Raw genomic sequence first — 3,520 nt, forward strand, 5'->3', positions numbered from 1 at the left:
CTAGCCCCCCCTCTTTGAGCAGAAGTGGGCTGGCCCATGTCCTGTCTCATGGGGAGGAAGGAAAGTTCTAGTTAGTGTACCAGCCATCCCTGCTTGGGGAAGGCTGTGTTGGTAGGAGCTCTCAGAAATAGGGATCCCAGACCAGGATCTGTCTCGGCTGAGACCAAAGATCACCCTTCCCAGACTGAGCCCTCAGCCTCAGCTGGTTGACAAGCAAGCAGCACCTCCAGTACTACAGATCTCCAGAAATAAACATTCCCTGCAAGCAGAACTGTGAGTAACCAGGAGAAGCCAAATTCCTCCTCAGCTAGTCAGGCCCATATCAAGCAGAAGACAGACAGAGCAGAAGATAGATACCTGCCAGATTCTCCAGGCATATGATAAGAAGCAGAAGAGATATTGATCCCTGCCACATATTGCCAATACCTGCTGGGACCTAAGGCTAATGCTGTACCTCGTATGGATTAAAGCTGCCATTCAGTAAAGACAAGTTGAACTTAATTACAAGACTCATTCATTCATTCATTATTACCACCAAGTTCCTCAATTATTCCTACTAACCGCACTCAATTTATTGCAAGTGAGCCAGGATCCAGGAGTCCAGCCGTACCAAGGTAGGAGACACCGTTGACACTACATAGAGACATTATCCCCACTCTGGCATTCCTCACCTTGTACATAAGTAATAACATCTTAAAGGGCCCTGTAACAGTACCCTGCGCAAACTGCAATTGGCGTCACGAACAAATCATAGACTTTTATACACATATCCTGACCCACTGCATAATTGGCCACCGTACCACAGTCCTGCTCATTGCAGATTGGGTTGCTGACAGTGCCTCCAGTTCCTTCACATTGTCTCCCACCCAGTCTCCTGCTGAAAGACCAAAGTTGGCACCTGCAGCCGATGTCAATCAGTCTTTCAGCTCACCCCCTTGCAATTCAGCCAAGCAGTCTGAGCCCCAAGTCATGCAGCAGTCTCTTCTGCTTTTTCATGACTCTGTTAGCAGGGTTTCCCAGGGCCATCCACCTAGCCCTGCCCCAGAAGTGGAAGAGATTGAGTGCACCGATGCCCAACCACTTATGTTTCAAGATGAGTACATGGGAGGACCATCGCAGCACGTCTCGGATGATGACGAAACACAGGTGCCAACTGCTGGGGCTTTCGAAAGTGTGCAGACCGACAAGGAGGGCAGGGGTGAAGACTGGGTGGAAGATGATGTGGAGGACGATGAGGTCCTCGACCCTACATGGAAACAAGGTCATGCGAATGACCTGTGTAGTTCGGAGGAAGAGGCGGTGGTCGCACAGAGCCACCAGCACAGCAGAAAAGGGAGCAGGGCGCAAAAGCGGAGCTGCCGTCCCTTAGACAGTACGCCTGCTACTGCCCACCGCAGCAAGGGACCGAGCACACCAAAGACAGCTCCAAGGAGTTCCCTGGCGTGACAGTTCTTCAGACAATGTACTGACGACAAGACATGAGTGGTTTGCCTGAAGCGAGGCATGAACGTTCTCAAGCTGAGCACAACCTGCATGACCAGGCATCTAAGTGCAAAGCACGATCTACAGTGGGGTAGACACCTCAAAAACCAAGAAAGGTCTCTGGCTCCTCCTGCTTCCTCTTCTGCTGCAGTCTCGGCCTCTTCATCCACCTCTGGAGTGACAGTACCACCTGCCACCCCGCAAACAGAGGATCTTCCAGCAACACCACCATCTGGGTCACCAAGCATCTCCACAATGTCCCACGGAAGCGTTCAGCTCTCCATCTCCCAAACACTGGAGCGGAAGAGGAAGTACCTACCTACCCAACTGTGATCCTTGGCCCTGAATGCCAACATTTCAAAATTACTGGCCTTTGAAATGCTGTCATTCTGTCTGGTGGAGATGGAGAGTTTAAAAAGCCTTATGGTGGTGGCTATCCCACAGTATGTCATGCCCATCCGCCACTACTTTTCCAGGCGTGCCATCCCTTCCCTGCACAACCAAGTGGGGGATAAAATCAGTAGTGATGAGCGGCAGGGGCAATATTCGAAATCGCGATATTTCAGGAATATTTGGGCGAATATTCGCCATATATTCGAGAATTCGCGAATTCATGATCTCCAGGCATTATTTTCTTGATTGCGAAAATTCACATGAACTGGTACTTTTTTAAAAATTGAATATTCGCGATTACGAATATATTTTGCGATATTCTAAATATTCGCGAATTCTCGAAGTGCCGATATTCGCGATTAAAATTCGCAATTTGAATATTCGTGATCAAGACTAAAAATCAGGTGTGCACTGCGCAACGCCATCTGTGGCAAGGTGCACCTCACTACGGATACGTGGACCAGTAAGCAAGGTCAGGGACATTATATCTCCATAACAGCACACTGGGTAAATGCAGTGGTGGCTGGGACTGAGGCGGATAGCAGTTTGGCGCATGTCCTTCCACCACCGAGGATCGCAGGGCGCTTCAGTTTGCCTCCTGTTGCTTCCTCCTCCTCCTCCTCCGCTTCCTCATCCTTTACCAGCTCCTCATCCAGTCAGCGTAATACCTTCACCACCAGCTTCAGCACAGCCAGGGGTAAACGACAGCAGGCAGTTTTAATCTTATGTGTTTGGGGGACAAACCCCACAACTTGCAGGAGCTGTGGACGGGCCTTAAACATCAGACCCATGAGTGGTTGGTGCCAGTGATCCTCAAGCCCGGCTTGGTGGTGTGCGATAAATTTTGTAGCAGCTCTGCGACTAGCCAGTTTGACGCACATCCCTTGCCTGGCGCATGTGCTGAATTTGGTGGTGCAGAGATTCCTTAAAAATTCCCCCGATATGTCAGAGCTGCTGCATAAAGTGCGGGCAATCTATGCGCGCTTTTGACATTTTCAACCTGCTGCTGCTCACCTGTCAGCGCTGCAGCGTAACTTTGGCCTTTCTGTTCACCGCCTCCACCTTGCATATGCTGGCCAGACTGTGCAAACAGCAGCAGGTGATAGTGGCGTTTCAGTTGCAGCACACACGGGTTAGCACCACCAATGACTGGGCCTCCATACGAGACCTGTTATCCTTGTTGCGCTGTTTCGAGTACTCCACCAACATGGCCAGTGCCGATAACGCCGTTCTCAGCATTACTATCCCACTTCTATGCCTTCTTGAATAAACGCTGCAGGCGATGATGGAAGAGGAAGTGGCACAGGAGGAGGAGTAAGAGGGATCATTTCATAGGGTTTCCGGCCAGTCATTCACAAGTGGCTCCGAAGTTGGGTTCCTGCACCCACAAATGCAAGGTACACAATTGTCCAGCCAGGGCACAGTTCTGAAGGATGACGAGGTGGAGGATGAGGAGATGGAGGAGGAGGAACCATGTTCACAGCAGGGTGGCACACAGACCAGCTCATGGCCATCACTGGTGCGTGGCTGGGGGGATACAGAAGACACAGACGATACACCTCCCACAGATGACAGCTTTTCATTGCCTCTGGGCAGCGTGGCACACATGAGCGATTACATGCTGCAGTGTCTCCGCAACGACCGC

This window comes from Bufo bufo, chromosome 2, assembly GCF_905171765.1.
Source record: "Bufo bufo chromosome 2, aBufBuf1.1, whole genome shotgun sequence".
Classification (NCBI taxonomy): Eukaryota; Metazoa; Chordata; class Amphibia; order Anura; family Bufonidae; genus Bufo; species Bufo bufo.